Raw genomic sequence first — 22,311 nt, 5'->3', positions numbered from 1 at the left:
TTAAACACCTCTTCTTTGGGATTGTCCTCACCCCTGCTTTAAAAGAGGCAGATTTAAAGAATTGAGTCCTGCCTCTGCAAGGCATTCATTGTTTGTAATGGTGCCAGCAAAGTACCATATTTTGGAGAGTTGACGCTCTCAATTAATAATATTAACACTAATTAAATAATGTTCTCAAATAATGTTCTGAACTCCACCCAACATTATATTGTTTGTAATACTTACTGCTTTCTGCAGTTGTATTATTTATTTGTCCCTCAACAAAGTAAGCTCCATTAAGAAAGCAGTCTTGTTTGGCTTCTTGCTATTCCTATATCTAGAACAGTCCCTACCTGTTGTACCCACTGTCTTGCTCACCTGACAAAACCCAACAACCCTCATCAAGCCCATCTCTTTTCAGTCTCCATATTTGCACTAGAGTAGCTCAACTTTTTGTTTTTGTTTTTGTTTTTTTTTGAGTGTGGGAGGGTACTTACAACAGCACCAACTGGTATCATCTAAAATCATGACCGCAGACCTGCTGTTGGAACTCATTTCTGTTGAGCACCTCTTTAAGATTTTCCTTGTAAACTTCGTTTTCTCAGTTTCCGAGTTTTGCTCCTCTGTTCTCTCAAACCTCCACAGTCTTTCTGTTTTGCTTCCTCATGACTCTGATGATAACCTCATCTTATCCCGTGGTGAGAAAACAGATGCTTTTATACAGAAGCTCCCACACCTTCCCACCACCCCATCTACAAACCTGGCTGAGGAACTTGGGCTTCATCCTGAATCCTTGGGGAGCAGAGGTTTAAAGACTTAAAAAAGTTTATACTGGCAGAATCTGGGAAGGACTCAAGGGAGACAGACCAGATTTAAGAAGGAAATTGCTTGTAAAATTGTTATGGCAAATTGTTAGAGAAATGAGGAGGCCCTGTTCTAAGGACATAATAATGGTCCTGAAGAGAGGACATATTTAAGGGATAACAATAGCATAGATGAGAAATTACTTGGTGACCAAATAAATATGGAGGTGATGCATAGGGTCCAGATTTCAGGTTTGTGTGGTGGGGAGTGGTGGTGTTAATCAGGATAGAGAATAGAAATATAGGAAAAGCTTTGGATGGATAGCATGACCTAAGTGGGCACACAGGTGAATGTTCCCATCAAGCTGGTGGATATCTACCTTGGACATGGCAGAGAGCACAGATGGAGGATTGGACATCATAAACAGGGTGATTATCTGGTGGATGTGATCACCTAGAAAGATAAAAAAAAAAAAATAGACTCAGGGATAGAATTCTTTAGGAGGGTGCATTTATAGGATGGACAGAGGAAGCCCCAACAGTCAGTGGTGAGTTAGGTAGAAAGAAAATGAAGAGAGGCTGTTGTGATGGAAGCCAGAGTTAGGAAGAGTTTCAGAAAGGAGGGAGTGATGGAACATTTTTCTTGGATCGGCGCAGATGAAACCAGTTTTCTGAGCTTTTAACATTCAAAAGAAGTGAGGAAGTAGAAGGACACAACTCTGCAACAATTTTTAAAGTTATGTTGGATACTGTAACTGGCATAAGTGTTAGACAACTGTTTAATCAAAGTTACTGAAATTTAGCTTATCTTTAATTTATGTCAACATATGTGATGATTTTATTTTCTGGATGTATTATGAAGAAAACTAATTAGTAATCACCAGACACTTATCTAGCATTTATCTGTCGTTTTTGTTTAATTTTCTTTTGTGCCTCTTCTTTTTTAAGTAGCAGAAAGCAAGAGGAAAGAAAGAAGAGATAAATGAGATCACTAGGGAAGCTCATGCTAAGCTAATATTTCTCTCAGCACTCAGTACACTTCTTCCTTTTTATTTTTCTTCCTTCTGTTTGAATCCAAGTTGTATTATGGACTAAGTGTGCATATGAAAACCATATGCATAGATATAGAGGATTGCCTTTATAGGTATCTGTACGTGGGGAGGTTGCTGGGAAAGAAATAGGAGCCTAGTTCTATGTTGTTGGCCTTCACAGCCTTTTTACTCATTTGGCACATTTTGATAAATGTTAATTTTCAAACCCAAGCTCAACTGTTTTTATGGGGGCTGAATGGAAAATTAAAGGTCATTTCTCTCCATGCTATTATATGAAGTAAAGTCCTTATTTTGATTTTATAAATCAGAAATGGCTGATGAGATTTTTATTAGCCCAACTCTCCATACCTCCACCCCCTCTCTTCCCAAACATTTCTTCCTTAAATGAAGCATAGTAAGTTGAGGCTGAAATGAAGGAATAGGACGGAGGTGAAGGTGCATAAATTTGTAATTACATACTTATAATTACAAGGGTGTTGAAGCTTCTACTCTCAATATACAATCTTTAGTTTTGGTAATTCTATGACTGAGAATGAAGAAATGGTGAAAGCAGTTGCATTAAGTGTCCCAAAGACTGGGAAGTCTGCCAGAAGTATCTTCTACTGGAAATGGTACCCATGGTGCCCTATAAGCAGCGTTCCATATTCAGGGCGAGTATGTTTGGTGGTGTTTTTATTTCTTTTTCCGAAAATATACTGAGAATTTTTTTTAGTGATGATAAAAGTGTAAAATATATCTAATGTCCGAAGTCTTTCATTGACCATTTACAATTGAAAAACAAACTATTGTCTTTTAAGCACACAATGCTTTACTTATTATTCATATAATAATAGTAATATTAAGCATTAATACCAATTTTGTTGTGCTAAAGAATTAACTGAAGCCCTTTTATTCTCTATGTGATTTAGTTTCATGATTCTTTAGGACAGTCTGAGAAGCCACTATTATCCCCATTTTCTGATCAGAAAACAAAGGCTCAGAGGACTCAGTACTTGACTAAAGTCACACAACAGATGGCAAAGTCGTGTTAGAACCAATATCTTCCATAAGAAGCTTTAGGTATATTTTATTTTAATTTAAAAGTTATTAAAAATATCATTAGGGGTTCCAAGAGGTAGTGGATAAATGAGTTGTGTAATGTCAGGTGGTGGAAACCATATGCAGAAGAAATCATCTGTAGGATATGCAGTTAAACTCAAAAGTCACAGTATCAGAACTGGAAAGTGAGAATACTTCTGCATTCATGCAATATGCATGCAGTGCTTTGTACCAGATGGACAAAGCTCCTTCCCCTGTTGATCAATGATTATTCCTTGTACCCCTCCTGTCACTCTTAACATGGAAGAAGCATGAATTTGAAGTGATTCTCTGTAAAGGAGAATAGTCTATATCACCTCTTCTTTCTGAGGGTTAGATTTCCACCAGCCGCAGTCATCCATTCTGTTGCTGTGGAGGAGAAATGATCAAAGAGCCGCTGAGGAGTGGTGGGAATTGATTCCATATGAGATTTGCTGACAACTGCCTCCTGCATATTTCTAGTTGGATGCTCCCACTGATGCCTCATCTAAACATCTCCATATTGTGTTCCATGTTGTATCCTCTGCACTCAGTACATAGCAGACTTCAAATAAATGTTTATTTCCTACCTGAAGGAATAAAGGGATGACTTTATCAATTCAGTCAAGTTCCTCAGGTCCTCTGCCCCTCCTGTATTCCCTGTCATTGTCATGGGACTTTGGCTTCATTGTTCATTTTTTAGTGAATAAGTGGAAGAAGCAGGTTGTAATATTGCATGCATGTATTATAAAATGTAGGTATATAATGAAATGTCAGTCTTCTTACTATTACTTTCCTGTATTTTAACCAATGTTGTGTTTCATTTCTGTCCTTCAGAGGTAATTTGTACATACATATGTGTATGTATGTACATAAATAAGCATATAAGCTTGCATATTATATATAATTAGTGGTTACAACCTCTACATGTTGCTTTTGTCCCTTGCTTGTTCATTTTTATTATAAAATATTTTATACTTCTTTTATATATAATAAACATATATACGTGCATACATATGAATTATAATTTTTATGTGTTTTATATTCATTTCTATAGAACACAAAAATAAATTTTATTATTATTTTCTATTAAGTATGTTCTATGAAGTTGCCATCAACACTGAATTAATTAACACTGAACCGTTGCTCCTAAAAGCAAATACAAGGTTCAGTTGCATCAAGGCTCTGGTTACATTGGTCTCGTTTTCATCAATCAGTCAATATACAACCTTGTTTGTGTGTGTTCATGTTTTTTTTTTTTTTTAAATGGGCTTTTTTTTTTTAATTTATTTTATTTTATTTTATTTTTATTTTTTTTTATTTTTTAATATATGAAATTTACTGTCAAATTGGTTTCCATACAACACCCAGTGCTCATCCCAAAAGGTGCCCTCCTCAATACCCATCACCCACCCTGCCCTCCCTCCCACCCCCCATCAGCCCTCAGTTTGTTCTCAGTTTTTAACAGCCTCTTATGCTTTGGCTCTCTCTAATGGGCTTTATTTTTAATAAGCTTATGTGTTTTCATGTTTGAAGACACCTTATTTAATATACATTGTTGATTCATTAATACTGAACCAACAGCCAGCAGCACCATGAATTGTGCCTGAACCAAGCGTATCTAACACAAGTACTTTCTCTAAGGGATATCACAGCCTCTTTGTGCTGTGTATGTGGAAGGCATTTATGTGTTATATACCTATAACACCAATAAGAATATGATTTTATGAATATGTACATATATATTTAACCTAAATGAGTCTAAAGAATTATAATGGAATGATTAGCCAGGTATACCCCCTCAAGGAATGTAACATGATGAGTACGTCCAGCTCTTCTGTTTGTCCTCCCTCAATCTTATATGCCTCTGTTCTCTTCAGCCATGACCACCATGTTGAATTTTCCATTATCATTTGCACACTTTCTGTTTATACTTTTGCGAAGAATACAAATTGTAACTAATTTATTATTTAGTTGTGCAAACTTATGAACTGTATAAGTGGAATTGTAAGCATTTTCTTCTATAACTTATTTTACTCTCCACTGAACACTGTTCTTGAGATCTTCCATGCTTATGCATATGGCTATATTTCATTAACATTGACTCCATTGTAGGACTACTACATTTCTCCTATTCTTTCCCTTTTTTAGCCAGTACAAAAAATGCTTATACGAATATCTATTTTCCAGACTCATGGTGTATGTAAATACCCTTTTTTTATGGTACAGACCCAAGGGAACAAAGATTCGCTCGGTCATTGGGAAATGAATCTTCAGTCTAGATAAAGCTAAATTGTTTTAAAATGTGATTAGTTCCAATCTACACTCCTATTGGCAGAGTTCTTGTATCAAATCCTGTGAGCATGAGGTCCTTACATTGGACAAGTCTATTATTTAAAGTGATATCGCATTGTGGTTTTAATTTGTATTTTATTTTTTATGAGGAGTTAGTATATTTTCATGTTGCTTCTTCTATGAAATGCATTTTGAGTCTTTTGGCTGTTTTTCTGTAAATTATTTCTCTGTCTCTTACTTATTGAATTATTAGTGATTCTTTATATTTTTAGGGTATTAAAGTGTTGCAAACTTTGGAGCTTCTCTTTTCACTTTTCTTTACTGACTTGATAAACAGAAGGTCTTTATTTCTATGTCATATTTCTCAACCTGTTCCTTGATGAAATATGATTTTTGCCTTAAGAAATCTTTCCATGTTACAAGTTTATAGAAAGACTGTTTTAGATTGTCCTATAAAAATGTTTTAGTTTTACTTTGAAATTTAACCCTTAATATATCTGATTTTTATGTATGTATAGAATTGATTTTTATGTATGGTCTTTAAAAGTCAAATTTAATTTTTTACATAGATAATATTATGTTGTTTTAGTCATTTAGTACCATGTAATGAATATGCCATCCCCTCTTTTCTAAAATACAGTACCATTGTATCATGTACAAATTTTCCATATATATATATATACACACATACATATATATATATATATATATATACACACACATACATATATATATTTATATTCCATATATATTTTTCCCATATATATATATGTGTGTGTGTGTGTGTGTGTGTGTGTGTGTGTGTGTATGTGTTTCCTGGGTTTTCTCTATATGATTGCATTAACCTATTTCTAATATTATTCTTCATAACAAAACCTGTTACTATCTTATTTATTGTAGCTTTCTAATACTACTTAAAATGTGGTCACATTAAATTCCCATTTTCTTTAGGAGACTTATGCCTCTTCTTGTTAATTTATTCAATATAATTTTGGAATCAAGTTGTCAAGTTCCACCAAAAAAATCTATTAGGATTTTGACGTGATTACATAGGCTATACATCAGATTCGGGAGAACTGACATCTTACTATATTGAATCTATGAACACGATAAAGACTGGCGTCTATTTATGCCTCCTTTAAAGTTGGTATAAAAATTTCTATAATTTTCCTTAAGGTCTTTACATAGGTTTTTTTTTAATAGTATATTCCTAAAGACCTTATTTTTTACTATAATACATTTTGTGAATCACATTTATTATTATTATTATCTGAGGATAAATAAAATTCAAATAACTACTGTATAAAGCTGTCACATCCTAGAAACTTGCTAAACTCAATAATTAGTAATTTGTGAATTTTACAATTTTCTCATAGAGATCACTGCAAATAATCACCATTTTATTTCTTAGTTTCTTTTTTCTGACTGTGTTCACTGGCTTGTCCCTTCAGTGTTATATGGACAGAAAGCATGGAAATGTCCTATTACAAAGACATATGGTTAGAGGAATGGAGAGACTGACTTTGTAAATACATTATCACCAACTGATTGATGGTTTTCTTTTCATTCAACATTTCCTCTCTACTACATTGCAAATTGTATTTTGTGCCTTAATTCTTTTAATATATACCTTGGGTATTTCAACAGGGTTCTTTAACAAAATCTAAGATTTAAAATAATACAGTCCCTAGAGTTAAACTCTAACCTTACCCATTTATACTTACATGCCATTCTTTTCCAATGTTTTTGTATCATCTTATGTTTTTTATAACCAATACCATTTTCTTTGCTCGCCATACCCTCATGCTTCCTTCTAAACCTTCCTTCTAAGATGATTTTTCTTCTCTTTGAAGTATACTCTTTGAAAGTTCCTTTGTGGGGGAAGAGCACCTGAGTGACTCAGTTGGTAGGGTGTCCAACTTTTGGATTCACCTCAGATCATGATCTCATGGTTTGTGGGTTCAGAACCCATGTCAGGCTCTGTGCTGACAGTGTAGAGTCTGCTTGGGATGCTCCCTCTCCCTCTCTCTCTGGCTCTACCCTGCTTGCTTGCTTGCTCACTCTCTCTAAAAATAAATAAACTTAAAAAAATTTTTTTAAGTTACTTTGGTATGAGACTGGGTTGTAGACTCTTTTCTGGTCTGTGTAGAAGTGTACATCACACTTACTTTGGAGAGACATGTCTGCTAATCATAAAAAATCTGGGCTGAAAATAAATTCCTCTCAGGAGTCTGGGTGCCTTAGACTCTTCCCTAAATGGGTTGGCAACTCTGCTTTGGTCCAATTTTTGTGTCTTTGTTTCTAATCTAACTTTTCTCTCAGGCTCTTATATGTTTCCTATTTCTCTTTATGTTTGTTTTGGCTAATCATCCGGGGGCACTACCAACCAAGAACTATTTTAAAATAAATTTTTGCCGTGCATTTTAGAATCACATATTGTGGATTGAGACACAATGCAGAGTGATTGCCCATTTGGGATTATGGATTCTTATGTGAGAGGGCTTTCCCTCCCATCCGGAGCCAAAGAGAGATGGACATATTTACTTCAATGTCTACTTTAGTGATGTGTAATGCTTTTCAGTTTCCTCCTCACTGAGGGGGTGTCTCTTTAGACTCTTTGAAAAATTCTAGTCCAGTTCAATATTTCCCTGTATGGCCATTCAAACTACAGCTCTAAGTTGCTGGGTTTAGCAAAAGTTGATGTTCCTAATGCAGGGGCTGTTTATACCCCTTTGGAACCTTGCTCCTGTTTGTTTTTATGGCCTCAGAGAATTTTCCTTATTTTCTAGGCAATTCAGCCATGCATTCAAGTTTACTTTCATTGGGTATCTTTGTGCTTTGTTGTGAAACTTTGAGGTATCTGGTCCTTAGTATGGTTGAAAATAGAGGTCTATCTTGAATTTTTTCTTTTTCTTTTTTTTAATGAAATTTATTCTCAAATTGGTTTCCATACAACACCCAGTGCTCATCCCAAAAGCTGCCCTCCTCAATACCCATCACCCACCCCCACTCCCTCCCACCCCCCATCAACCCTCAGTTTGTTCTCAGTTTTTAAGAGTCTCTTATGCTTTGGCTCTCTCCCTCTCTAACCTCTTTTTTTTTCTTCCCCTCCCCCACGGACTACTGGTAAGTTTCTCAGGATCCACATAAGAGTGAAACCATATGGCATCTATCTTTCTCTCTATGACTTATTTCACTTAGCATAACACTCTCCAGTTCCATCCACATTGCTACAAAAGACCATATTTCATTCTTTCTCATTGCCACGTAGTACTCCATTGTGTATATAAACCACAATTTCTTTATCCATTCATCAGTTGATGGACATTTAGGCTCTTTCCATAATTTGGCTGTTGTTGAAAGTGCTGCTATAAACATGGGGATATAAGTGCCCCTATGCATCAGCACTCCTGTATCCCTTGGGTAAATTCCTAGCAGTGCTACTGCTGGGTCATAGGGTAGGTCTATTTTTAATTTTTTGAGGAATCTCCACACTGTTTTCCAGAGTGGCTGCACCAGTTTGCATTCCCACCAACAGTGCAAGAGGGTTCCCATTTCTCCACATCCTCTCCAGCATCTGTAGTCTCCTGATTTGTTCATTTTGGCCACTCTGACTGGCGTGAGGTGATATCTGAGTGTGGTTTTGATTTGCATTTCCCTGATGAGGAGTGACCTTGAGTATCTTTTCATGTGCCTGTTGGCCATCTGGATGTCTTCTTTAGAGAACTTTCTATTCATGTCTTCTGCCCATTTCTTCACTGGATTATTTGTTTTTCAGGTGTGGAGTTTGGTGAGCCCTTTATAGATTTTGGATACTAGCCCTTTATCTGATATGTCATTTGCAAATATCTTTTCCCATTCTGTTGGTTGCCTTTTAGTTTTGTTGGTTGTTTCCTTTGCTGTGCAGAAGCTTTTTACCATCATGAGGTCCCAATAGTTCATTTTTGCTTTTAATTTCCTTGCCTTTGGGGATGTGTCAAGTAAGAAATTGTTGCAGCTGAAGTCAGAGGTCTTTTCCTGCTTTCTTCTCTAGGGTTTTGATGGTTTCCTGTCTCACATTCAGGTCCTTTATCCATTTTGAGTTTGTTTTTGTGAATGGTGTAAGAAAGTGGTCTAGTTTCATCCTGCCTATTGCTGTCCAGTTCTCCCAGCACCATTTGTTAAAGAGACTGTCTTTTTTTCCAATGGATGTTCTTTCCTGCTTTGTCAAAGATGAGTTGGCCATACTTTTGTGGGTCTAGTTCTAGGATTTCTATTCTATTCCATTGGTCTATGTGTCTGTTTTTGTGCCAATACCATGTTGTCTTGATGATTACAGCTTTGTAGTAGAGGCTAAAGTCTGGGATTGTGATGCCTCCTGCTTTGGTCTTCTTCAAAATTACTTGGGCTATTCGGTGTCTTTTGTGGTTCCATACAAATTTTAGGATTGCTTGTTCTAGCTTCGAGAAGAATGCTAGTGCAATGTTGATTGGGATTGCATTGAATGTGTAGATAGCTTTGGGTAGTATAGACATTTTAACAATATTTATTCTTCCAATCCATGAGCATGGAATGTTTTTCCATTTCTTTATATCTTCTTCAGTTTCCTTCATAAGCTTTCTATAGTTTTCAGCATACAGATCTTTCACATCTTTGGTTAGGTTTATTCCTAGGTATTTTATACTTCTTGGTGCAATTGTGAATGGGATCAGTTTCTTTATTTGTCTTTCTGTTGCTTCATTATTAGTGTATAAGAATGCAACTGATTTCTGTACATTGATTTTGTATCCTGAGACTTTGCTGAATTCATGTATCAGTTCTAGCAGACTTTTGGTGGAGTCTACCGGATTTTCCATGTATAATATCATGTCATCTGCAAAAAGTGAAAGCTTGACTTCATCTTTGCCAATTTTGATGCCTTTGATTTCCTTTTGTTGTCTGATTGCTGATGGCTAGCACTTCCAACACTATGTTAAACAACAGCGGTGAGAGTGGACATCCCTGTCGTGTTCCTGATCTCAGGGAGAAAGCTTTCAGTTTTTCCCCATTGAGGATGATATTAGCTGTGGGTTTTTCATAAATGGCTTTTATGATGTTAAGTTATGTTCCTTCTATCCTGACTTTTTTGAGGGTTTTTATTAAGAAAGGATGCTGAATTTTGTCAAATGCTTTCTCTGCATCGATTGACAGGATCATATGGTTCTTGTCTTTTCTTTTATTAATGTGATGTATCACATTGATTGATTTGCGAATGTTGAACCAGCCCTGCATCCCAGGAATGAATCCCACTTGATCATGGTGAATAATTATTTTTATATGCTGTTGAATTCGATTTGCTAGTATCTTATTGAGAATTTTTGCATCCATATTCATCAGGGATATTGGCCTGTAGTTCTCTTTTTTTGCTGGGTCTCTGTCTGGTTTAGGAATCAAAGTAAAGCTGGCTTCATAGAATGAGTCTGGAAGTTTTCCTTTCCTTTCTGTTTTTTGGAACAGCTTGAGAATGAAAGGTATTATCTTTGCTTTATATGTCTGGTAGAATTCCCCAGGGAAGCCATCTGGTCCTGGACTCTCATTTGTTGGGAGATTTTTGATAACTGATTCAATTTCATGACTAGTTATGGGTCTGTTCAAATTTTCTATTTCTTCCTGTTTAAGTTTTAGAAGTGTGTAGGTGTTTAGGAAATTGTCCATTTCTTCCTGGTTGTCCAGTTTGTTGGCATATAATTTTTCATAGTATTCCCTGATAATTACTTGTATTTCTGACGGATTGGTTGTAATAATTACATTTTCATTCATGATGTTATCTATTTGGGTCATTTCCCTTTTCTTCTTGAGAAGCCTAGCTAGAGGCTTATCAATTTTGTTTATTTTTTCAAAAAACCAACTCTTGGTTTCATTGATCTGCTCTACAGTTTTTTTAGACTCTATATTGTTTATTTCTGCTCTGATCTTCATTATTTCTCTTCTTCTGCTTGTTTTGGGGTATCTTTGTTGTTCTGCTTCTATTTCCTTTAGGTGTGCTGTTAGATTTTGTATTTGGGATTTTTCTTGTTTCTTGAGATAGGCCTGGATTGCAATGTATTTTCCTCTCAGGACTGCCTTTGCTGCATCCCAAACTGTTTGGATTGTTGTATTTTCATTTTCATTTGTTTCCATATATTTAAAAAAAATTTTTTTTTAACGTTTATTCATTTTAGAGACAGAGAGAGACAGAGCATGAATGGAGGAAGGTCAGAGAGAGAGGAAGACACAGAATCTGAAACAGGCTCCAGGCTCTGAGCTGTCAGCACAGAGCCCAACGTGGGGCTCGAACTCACGGACCATGAGATCATGACCTGAGCTGAAGTTGGTCACCCAACTGAGCCACCCAGGCGCCCCCCCCCATATATTTTTTAATATCTTCTCTAATTGACTGGTTGACCCATTCATTCTTTAGTAGGGTGTTCTTTAACCTCCATGCTTTTGGAGGTTTTCCAGGCTTTTTCCTGTGGTTGATTTCAAGCTTCATAGCATTGTGGTCAGAAAGTATGCATGGTATGATCTCAATTCTTGTATATTTATGAAGGGCTGTTTTGTGACCCAGTACGCGATCTATCTTGGAGGATGTTCCATGTGCACTCAAGAAGAAAGTATATTCTGTTGCTTTGGGATACAGAGTTCTAAATATATCTGTCAAGTCCATCTAGTCCAATGTATCATTCAGGGCCCTTGTTTCTTTATTAACCGTGTGTCTAGATGATCTATCCATTGTTGTAAGTGGAGTATTAAAGTCCCCTGCAATTACCACATTCTCATCAATAAGTTTGCTTGTGTTTGTGAGTAATTGTTTAATATATTTGGGGGCTCCCGTATTCGGTGCATAGAAATTTATAATTGTTAGCTCTTCCTGATGGATCGACCCTGTATTATTATATAACGCCCTTCATCTTTTGTTACAGCCTTTAATTTAAATTTAGTTTGTCTGATATAAGTATGGTTACTCCAGCTTTCTTTTGACATCCAGTAGCATGATAAATAGTTCTCCATCCCCTCACTCTCAATCTGAAGGTGTCCTCAGGTCTAAAATGAGTCTGTTGTAGACAGCAAATGGATGGGTCTTGTTTTTTTATCCATTCTGATACCCTATGTCTTTTGGTTGGAGCATTTAGTCCATTTACATTCAGTGTTATAGAAAAATAGGGGTTTAGAGTTATTGTGATGTTTCTAGGTTTCATGCTTATAGTGGTGTCTCTGGTACTTTGTCTCACAGAATCCCCCTTAGGATCTCTTGTAGGGCTGGTTTAGTGGTGATGAATTCCTTCAGTTTTTGTTTGTTTGGGAAGACCTTTATCTCTCCTTCTATTCTAAATGACAGACTTGCTGGATAAAGGATTCTCGGCTGCATATTTTTTCTGTTCATCACATTTAAGATTTCCTGCCATTCCTTTCTGGCCTGCCAAGTTTCAGTAGAGAGATCGGTCACGAGTCTTATAGGTCTCCCTTTATATGTTAGAGCACGTTTATCCCTAGCTGCTTTCAGAATTTTCTCTTTATCCTTGTATTTTGCCAGTTTCACTATGATACGTTGTGCAGAAGATCGATTCAAGTTATGTCTGAAGGGAGTTCTCTGTGCCTCTTGGATTTCAATGCCTTTTTCCTTCCCCAGATCAGGGAAGTTCTCAGCTATGATTTCTTCAAGTACCCCTTCAGCACCTTTCTCTCTCTCTTCCTCCTCTGGAATCCCGATTATGCATATATTATTGTGTTTAATTGTGTCACTTAGTTCTCTAATTCTCCCCGCATACTCCTGGATTTTTTTTATCTCTCTTTTTCTCAGCTTCCTCTTTTTCCATAATTTTATCTTCTAATTCACCTATTCTCTCCTCTGCCTCTTCAATCTGAGCTGTGGTTACCTCCATTTTATTTTGCAGCTCATTTATAGCATTTTTTAGCTCCTCCTGTTTCTTAGTCTCTTGATCTCTGTAGCAATAGATTCTCTGCTCTCCTCTATTCTTTTTTCAAGCCCAACGATTAATTTTATGACTATTATTTTAAATTCATTTTCTGTTATATTGCTTAAATCGTTTTTGATCAGTTTGTCAGCTTTCGCTACTTCATGGAGTTTCTTTTGAGGAGAATTCTTCCGTTTTGTAATTTTGGATAGTCCCTGGAGTGGTGCAGAGCTGCAGGGCTCTTCCTCTGTGCTGTCTGGAATAACTTGTGTTGGTGGACGGGGCTGCAGTCAGACCTGATGTCTGCCCCCAGCCCACTGGTGGGGCCACAGTCAGGCTGGTGTGTACCTTATCTTCCCCTCTCCCAGAGGCAGGACTCACTGTGCAGTGGTGTGGTCCCTGTCTGGGCTACTTGCACACTGCCAGGCTTGTGGAGCTGCTTCGATGGGATCTGGCGTATTAGCTGGGGTCCTCTTCCATGGGCCTCTTGCCTACGCTTGGCTCCAGAGAGCCCATTTTGCTAGTCTTCTGGTGGTTTTCTGGGCTATTTAGGCAGATGTGGGTGGAGTAAGTGATCAGCAAGAGGCGGTGAGCCCAGTTTCGTCCTACACGGCCATCTTCCTCCTCGATGTTATCTTGAATTTTTTCAATTAAAATATCTTTTTTTTTTTTTTTTTTTTTTTTTGGGACAGAGAGAGACAGAGCATGAACGGGGGAGGGGCACAGAGAGAGGGAGACACAGAATCGGAAACAGGCTCCAGGCTCCGAGCCATCAGCCCAGAGCCCGACGCGGGGCTCGAACTCACGGACCGCAAGATCGTGACCTGGCTGAAGTCGGACGCTTAACCGACTGCGCCACCCAGGCGCCCCATCAATTAAAATATCTTTGAGATAATTTCGTATCAGTACATTCTTAATGAGTTTATAGTATTCCATTGGAAAAACACACCACTGACTTTTTCATTTCTTTATTCACAAACCTTCTTTCCTATAACATTTCTTTTAAAGGAGAAAAATTATAGAGAATTAATATGTACATTTCTCATACTGCTTATGTGTACAGTATATTCCTAAATGTTGAACTTCTGGGACAAAAGCAATATTGGCCTTATTGTATTGTTTTTAATAGACTACTTAAAAAAGTTTTTTCATGTTTATTTATTTTGAGAGAGGGAGGGAGAGACAGAGAGAGAGAGAGAGAGAGAGAGAGAGAGAGAGAATGCTCGTGGACACATGCATGCAGGAGGGGCAGAGAGAGGGGGAGAGAGAGAATTCCAAGCAGGCACCATGCCAGCAGCACAGTGCTGGCACATGCTATCAGCATGAACCATAGATCATGACCTGAGCCAAAACCAAGAGTTGGATGCTTTACCAACTGAGCCACCCAGGTGCCCCTGGTCTTTTCCTAGATGCCTCCTTTTCCCATTGTTCCTCCCAACCTTGCTTCTCTTTTCTAAGCATGACTAAGTCCTGTGGATTTTCTCAACATGTCAGCTTCCTTGCTTTAACCCTATCCTAGCTCAAAATAATTTCTTGCTTCTGTTTTGCTATGCCCTTCCTAAGAGGTCCATTTTTTCCTGTTACTTTCATTCTATTGTAGTATAATCACCAGGGAAACTCATAATAACCTAGAGTCTTCTGGAAAAGATTGAATTATGCTTAGTATCATGATTAAAAGGTATATGAATGCTCATTACAATTTAAATATATTTAAATTATATCTAATATATTTTAAAATATGTCAAATATCTGAACTATTTTGTTAAAATATTCCCTGTTTGCCCTCAGTATTATGTCATAAACTATTAACTGCATATTTTTCATGATTAAACCTCAGCTTTCCTTCCTTAGGTCCTGGGTACTTGGATAGGATCCACTGTGAGAATCCTAAACAATTGTTATGTTCTTATAGCAGAACCCCAAATGCATTCCTTAATGGATGATACAACACTTTATAGTTTTTTGGGGTTTTGTTGAAGAAAAGTCAACTAGAAATTGAATTTATGACTACAACTTTTAAAATTGTAAACTTTTTTTTGTTAGAGCAATTCTGGTATAATAAAACCAAAGGATCTTTTTCTGTAATTACTTAGGAAATAACAACATGTTGATTCAAAGGGAAATACTCCTAACTTAATAAATTTAACCATTAAGAATTGCAAAGCTTTCTGGTTAATGTTTAAAATCTGTCAGTCTGTTAATTTTCTGCTTGACAGATCTTTTTTATATTATTTGGGCATGAGGACTGTTAGGGGCATTAGAATTAAGGGATGTCTCTGATCATCTACATCTACTCTGAAGGTGAGTAACACTTGTGAGGCATAGATCCATGATCCATAGATCCATAGAGAAATCATCTAACCCAGATGGCAAATGGTTTCACCTCATGTGCCAAATCTAGTAGGGTGGTAATGACTTCTTAGAGTCTTGTCTGAGGCATAATTCTTGGGTCTTTAACTGAACTCTTTAATTTTAATTTTTTCAAAAATATTTATTTATTTTTGAGAGAGAGACAGAGACAGAGTGTGAGTGGGGGAGGGGCAAAGAGAGAGGGAGACACAGAATCTGAAGCAGGCTCCAGGCTCCGAACTGTCAGCACAGAGCCCGACATGGGGCTCAAACTCACAGACTGCGAGATCATGACCTGAGCCGAAGTCAGACATTTACCTGACTGAGCCACCCAGGCACCCCTGGATTCTTTAATTTTAAAGAGTAGCTTGATTAATTAGCTTTATTGTGATTAGTGCTTATGTGATGCACCTTTTTCTATTTCTTCTTTTTACTTTTAACTTAAGTGTATATTAATATTTTAGGTGGGATTTTTTGAGAGTGCATGTAGCTAAAACTTTTTTAGTCAATTTGAAAACCCTCACATTTTAATCAAGTATTTAGGCCACTTACATTTAATATAACAATCTATATGGTTGCATTTCATTCACTGTCTTTATATTTGTCTTTTGTCTGTCATGTTGTTTTCCTTTTTATCTCTTTCCCTGCCTTCTTAAGGATTAGTTGGATATTTCATTTTATTTCTATCATTAGCTTATTAGCTTTATCTTTTTGTTTTCTCTTTTTACTGTTTTTTCTAGGGTTTACATTATACCTCTTTAATTTATCAGTGTACCTTCATATAATTTTATTCAATTTGAAAGGTAATCTGAAAGCTTTAAGCAGTATATTTCCATTGTCCCTCCTATTCTTTGTGTTGCTGTTGCCATATTTTTACTTTCATATCAATCATAACTGAAACAATATATTGTTTGTACTTTTACTTTTAACAGTCAATTGTCTTTCAAAGAAATGTATAAATGAAAAAATATCTCATATTCTTCCCCATATTTAGCATTTCTAGTTCTTTTCAGTCATTTGTATACATCAAAATTTCCATCTGGTGTCATTTTCCTTCTAACTGAATAACTTCCTTTAACATTTCTTATTCTGTAGGTCTGCCAGTGCCAAACCTTTTAGCATTTGATTGCTTGACAATTTTTTTTATTTGTTTATTTTATTTATTTATTTATTTGTTTGTTTGTTTATTTTCCCCCATATTTGATAAATATTTTCAGTGGATATAGAATTGTAAATTAATAGGATTTTTTGTTTTTGTTTTTGTTTGTTTCTTGCCACACATCAGGGTATTTTTCTCTTGTCTTCTGCTTGCATAATTTCTGATGAGAAATTTATATTAGTTTCCCATAGTTGCTATAAAAAATTACCACAACTTTGTTGACTTAAAACAACACAAATTTATGTTTCTGGAGATCACAAATCCAAACAGATCTTTTGGGTTAAAATTATGGTGTCAGCAGAACTTTCGTCCTTCTGGAGACTCTAAGGTAGAATCTAGTTCCTTGTCTTTTTCAAAATATTTTTTTTTTAATTTTTTAATTTTTATTTATTTTTGAGAGAAATACAGAGTGAAAGCAGGGGAGGAACAGAGAGAGAAGGGGACACAGAATCCGAAGCAGGCTCCAGGCTCCAAGCTGTCAGCACAGAGCCCGACATGGGTCTTGAACTCATAAACCATGAGATCATGACCTGAGCTGAATTTGGCCACTTAACCGACTGAGCCACCCAGGCGCCCCTTCCTTGTGTTTTTTAAAATTCTGGTGGTTTCCCCTATTCCTTGACTCTGGCTTTCCTTGCATCTTTAAAGTCAGGAATGTCTGGTAAAATTTTTTCATGCTGTATCGCTTTGACACTGACTTTCTTCCCTCTCTCTTTCATTTCTAAGTGCTTTGTGATTACTTTGGGCCAATCTAGATAATACAGGATGACTTTTCTCAGTATTGACATTAATTCCATCTGCAACTGCAATTCACCCTTGACATGTAACATAACATATTCATAGACTGTGAAGATTAAAATGGAAAGATTAAAATCTTTGGAAAGCCATTATTCTGCCTTGCATAAAGTCTTTAATAATTTTAATTTTTGTTCCTTGATATAAAATGTATTTTCTCCCACTTGTAGCTGTTTTAACCTTCTGTGTTTATTGTTGATTTTTAGGATTTAGATATTAATGTGCATTTTTGTATATGTATATTTTTATTGCTTGTAGTCAACTGACCTCTTATATCTGAAGTTTATAGTTTTTATCAGATTTGTAAAACATTTGGCCATTACACATTTAGTTACTTTTCTGCCCTGGCTCTCTCCTTTTCTTCCACTATCCGCATTTCACATATGCTATACTATCTACTCTTGTCCCAAGGTTCTTAAGTCTTGGTTAGTTTTTTCAATCTTTTCTTCTATATGCTTCAGTTGGAATAGATCCTGTTGTTATGATTTCAAGTTCATTGTTCTTCACTTCTGAAATATCTGATCTCATGTCATTTTCATTTTAAGTGAATTTTCATTTTTAATTCAATTGAATTTTTCATTTCAGATACTGTATTTTTCTCTCTGCAAGTTCCACTTGGTTCTTTCTTTTGTATCTTTAATTATTATATACTCGATATTTGTGTCCTCCAAAATTCATATATTGGAACTCAATGTGTTGGTATTAAGAGGTGGGATTTTAAGAGGTGATTATGTTCATGAAGATAGAGTCCTCATAAATAGGACTAATGCCCTTATAGGAAAAGACATGAAGGAGTTTGCTTCTTTCTCTGTTCTGCACCATGTGAAACTGCAGGAAGAAGTTGTTTGTCTGTAAACCAGTAAGAAGGCTCTCACTGGAAACCTATTGTGTTGGCACTCTGGTCTCAGACTTCCAGCCTCCAGAACTGTGACGAATGAATGTTGTTTAAGCTTCCAGTCTGTTACAGCAGTCTGAACAGACTGACACATCCATTTTTCTCCTATATTGATGTTTTTCTTTTAATATTTGAGCATAGTTATAATAGCTACTTTAATTTTAATGCTTTAGTTTTATTTGCTAGTTCCTCTCTTGACATTCCTGGTTCTGTTTCTATTGACTGATTTATCTTCTGGTAATTGATCACATTTTCTGATACTTGGTCTAGTAATTTTTTATTATATCGTAGGCATTGTTATGGTCGTTGACTGTCTGGATTTTGTGTATTATTTTAAGGAATAGCTGGCTTTGTTTCTGTGGACAATTTAAATTACTTGTGTCTCAGTTTGGCCCTTTAAGGCATGTTTTTATGCTTTGCTGAGGCTAGTCTAGAGTATCCTTCACACCAGTGATAATTCAGTCCTACTACAAGGTGTGACCCTGCCCTACCTCCCCTGCACACACACTGGGGTCTCCAATAGCTGTCCTGACCCAGGTGGTCAACAACAGTTCTCCACTGTAACTCCAGATTTCGAACACCTCTAGGTCCTGTATGAGCTCTGGGAATTATTCAGTTTATAGCTCCTGAATTCTTTCTTTGATATATAGAGCTTCACTCTATACATGTGCCACCTAATACTCAGCAAAAAACCAAAGAGATTCAATACAGTTTTGTGGCCTTCATTTCTGTAAGGCTGTTTCCTCTCTGACTCTCAGCCCCTTAACTTTTACCTACTTCAGACTTCCCAAACCCCTAACTGTACTTCCTCAACTTAGGGAGACTGACTGGCTTATTTGGGTTCTCCTTCCAGGGCCCACAGTCTGGAAATTGCCTTTAGACAGAAATCCAGGAAGATTTTAGGGTTCAGCTAGTTTGTCTACCTTCTTTCATAGATGAGAGCTTCGTGCTGCCAGTTGTCAAATATATGAAGACTATTGTTTCATATATTTTATCCAGTTTTCTGGTTGATTACAGCAGGAGGTAAGTTTGGTTCTTGTTAAGTCCAGAGGTAGACATCTCTTTCCATTGATTTAAAGTGAATAAGGTTAAAGTCTCCTTTGCCTCATTTGTTATGATATTACAGCATAAGAGGCTGAACTTGCTTCTATCTACAGCTTTTTGGACAATTATTTTTCATTATATTTCCCATCTTTTCTACATTATATCCTTCCTTCCTTGACATCCTGGACTATGAGGCATTTATGTCTTTGCAACTTTTTTCTTGATGTTTGTTGTTTAAGTGTCCTCTTTAGTTCTCTACTTTTTCATTTGACTGATGTTTGTTCATCAGTCATTTGTCATAGCTCAGCATTTTGCCTCTCTGTTTTCCTTACTAACATCTCTCTCAATAGGTAAATGTTTCACTTAATTTTGCTCATGACTGAATTGACAGTGTGGCTCTGGGATCAGACTGTGTGCATGTGAATCCTGTCTCCTTCTCTTAGCATTTCTTATATGTTGTACAAGTTATTTAGCCACTAATTTCCTTCTTGTAAAATGGGAATAATTGTAGGGCTTTTCTTATAGGGCTTTATTATTGTAGGTTATTATATGCAAAGAATTAGAGGTGCTCCATCGATTAAGCATCCGACTCTTGATTTGGACTTAGGTCATGATCTCACTTCATGGATTCAAGCCCCCTGTCAGTGTGGAGCCTGCTTGAGATTCTGTCTCTTCCTCTCTCTGCCCCTTTGTCTCTACCTCTGTCTCCCCCCCTCACGTGCACTCTCTCTCAAATAAATAAACTTTAAAAAAATACTTAGAATAGTAATGCCATTATCTGTATTAACATTCCCATTGAACTATCTCTGTAATGTTTATATGCATGATTATTAATGGGTCTGTCTCCTTGTCTAACATTTTCTTAATAGTTGTCCACCTATTAGCCCCTAACAAAATGTCCAAAATGTATCTGTTGCTCAAAGTTTGGTTGAAATATTGTAACATTAAATCATGTGACTTTTGTTTCTAAGATTGGAATGCCCTAGCCTTCCTATGGTAATTCATAATTTGTGCATTGTGTTGGCAAGTAAAGTTCGGAGGAAGAGAAAATACATAAAGAAAGATTTTCTGGTTTTCACCTTTTTAGTTTAAGTGGTTTTGTGTCTTGTATTTTGAATTTACAAATTAGAATTAATTGGTATTGCAGTTAATATGGAAAGCTCAGCCTTGAGACATGCATTTGCATATTTTTAGTTAAAGGCTCATAGAAATTTTTGTGTTATCTGAAGGATCCTAATTTAAGTTCAGCTTGTAATTAGTAAAAAGGTATGCTTGATTCATCCTCTTCAAGGTATTTGCTACTTGAAAAAGAAAAAAAAGAGAATTTGCCCCAGATGTGTCTTTTTTTAATGCTGATTACTTAAAGCTTATGAGAGATTTACTTAGAATATAGGTAGAATGCTATGTTGGCTTTGTCTATAATTTTATTTTTTTTTTTATTTTTTTTTTTTTATTTTTAATGTTTTTTATTTATTTTTGGGACAGACAGAGACAGAGCATGAACGGGGGAGGGGCAGAGAGAGAGGGAGACAGAATCGGAAACAGGCTCCAGGCTCCGAGCCATCAGCCCAGAGCCTGACGCGGGGCTCGAACTCACAGACCGCGAGATCGTGACCTGGCTGAAGTCGGCCGCTTAACCGACTGCGCCACCCAGGCGCCCCTATAATTTTATTTTTAAAATTAGGTGGTATAAGCAATGTTTCCGTTGGAAGTCAATAACTCTTTTTATACTGTATTGTTCACAGAATGTGAAACTCATACATGAACATTATGTTTTCCCATGTCGTTTTCACTTTGGGTTTAAAAAGAAGATTTAGAAAGGAATTTCACTAAGGACCACTTCAATAACTACATGAGACTGGGTGATAATAGCACATGGCTTTCTTATATTTTAGGTTTGGCTAGAAGCCACATATATCGAATTTTTGAACTATACATCATTTACTATAGTGTGTTTGTTTCTTGAATTTTTACAGCAATCACCTATTCATTATATTTATACACTCATATTTCTAGGGACACAAATGGTATGTGTTTTTATGCACAAAGTAGGAATAACCCTCACTATTAACTCAAAGTTGGCTGTGAATTATTGCAAAGGCCAAGTTGTAACTTTATACTCTGTAGATATTTGCTTTCTTCCTCTCAGGAGTATTCCACAGCATTTGTTTTATTATCCTAAGAACAATTTGCAACATCAAGGAAGGAAGGCATTGAGAGTTCGTTATTTCCTTTGCTATCTGAGGAAAGAAGTTCTGATATTCATTCACTGTCTGACCTATATAAGCTGCCTAAATTTACTTGACTTTCAGCTCATTGTCAAAAGGATCAGTGTCTCAAAAATCTCAAAACCAAAGTAATATATCTACAATTAAATGACAACTTTAAATGACTCAAAAGAAAGGCACTGCATCTGTCTAAAAAATAACCCATACTGGCTGCACTTAAAAGCAACCGAAATGCACATTCATAGCTAATTATAAACAAAAACTAGTTAACACTTTAAATAAAAGGAAAAATAGCAAAAAGATTTAGAGCCTAGACAAGCAGATGAAAGGGTTCTAAGTTGCCTTCCATCTGATATTACTCAAATGCAACTCTGTCTCCAATTACCTGGGAATATGCGGTATTCCCTCATGAAAGGTCCGGATCAGAAAGGGCGTCCGTTCCGTGCCTCTGCTTACTCAGAGTCATTTGGAACAAGTTCAGCAGAAATATTTAACATTGCAAAAGAGTCTGGAGCCAGACAAGTGACTACAGACACTAATCACTGGGTCAAAATAGTAACTTAGTAGGACAACAAACACCAGAAAATATTTGTGGAGGCAGAGATTTGGGGGAGGAGGTATTAATGCTGTTGGAGAAGAGATCACTGAATGCCAAAGTGCTCAAACAGAATCATTGAAACATTTTTTTAAGTAGTTTCATGTTTAGGGACATAGGAATGTCCATGCCAATGGTCTCTGGCAGA

General features: G+C 36.4%; 1 protein-coding gene across 1 annotated transcript in view; it reads left to right on the top strand.

The window, feature by feature from the left end:
• FMN2 (formin 2) overlaps positions 1–22,311 on the top strand; it is a 393,127-nt gene that overhangs the window by 291,751 nt on the left and 79,065 nt on the right. The gene's annotated exons all lie outside the window — the stretch shown is intronic.

The sequence above is a fragment of the Neofelis nebulosa genome, chromosome 15, assembly GCF_028018385.1.
Source record: "Neofelis nebulosa isolate mNeoNeb1 chromosome 15, mNeoNeb1.pri, whole genome shotgun sequence".
Taxonomy (NCBI): domain Eukaryota; kingdom Metazoa; phylum Chordata; class Mammalia; order Carnivora; family Felidae; genus Neofelis; species Neofelis nebulosa.
Note: the sequence above shows the minus strand (reverse complement) of the source record. Positions and strands in the feature narration are given on the sequence as shown.